The sequence below is a fragment of the Pygoscelis adeliae genome, unplaced genomic scaffold, assembly GCF_000699105.1.
Source record: "Pygoscelis adeliae isolate BGI_AS28 unplaced genomic scaffold, ASM69910v1 Scaffold317, whole genome shotgun sequence".
NCBI lineage: Eukaryota > Metazoa > Chordata > Aves > Sphenisciformes > Spheniscidae > Pygoscelis > Pygoscelis adeliae.
In genome coordinates this window covers 242,786-243,147 of record NW_008825155.1, presented here as the reverse complement: position 1 = coordinate 243,147, position 362 = coordinate 242,786, and positions in this window count along the sequence as shown.

The window sequence follows — 362 nt, the reverse complement described above, 5'->3', positions numbered from 1 at the left end:
TTACTTTTTGGATACCACCCTTAAAGATTAATATAATTTGATATACCTTTGTGCAAGCTATACCTATCTATATATATTTAATAGCTACGTTTAACCTTACTACATTTCAGTCAGTAAACACCACCTTATTTATTAGGTCACGATTCGGTTCACATTCTATTTATTACTTTGGTCAGCAGCACTTCTACAGAAATCATCACTGAAACACTATTTTGTCAAATTGGAAGTACTCTGTTAGAAACAGAAAACCCCTTCAAACGTAAAAGCGCATAATGACATTAAAGTTCATCACGGCACGCTTCACCAAAGGGCTCTCTAAGCAACCGAGACACCTTCCGCGGCCGGTAACCGAGCCGGCTGCG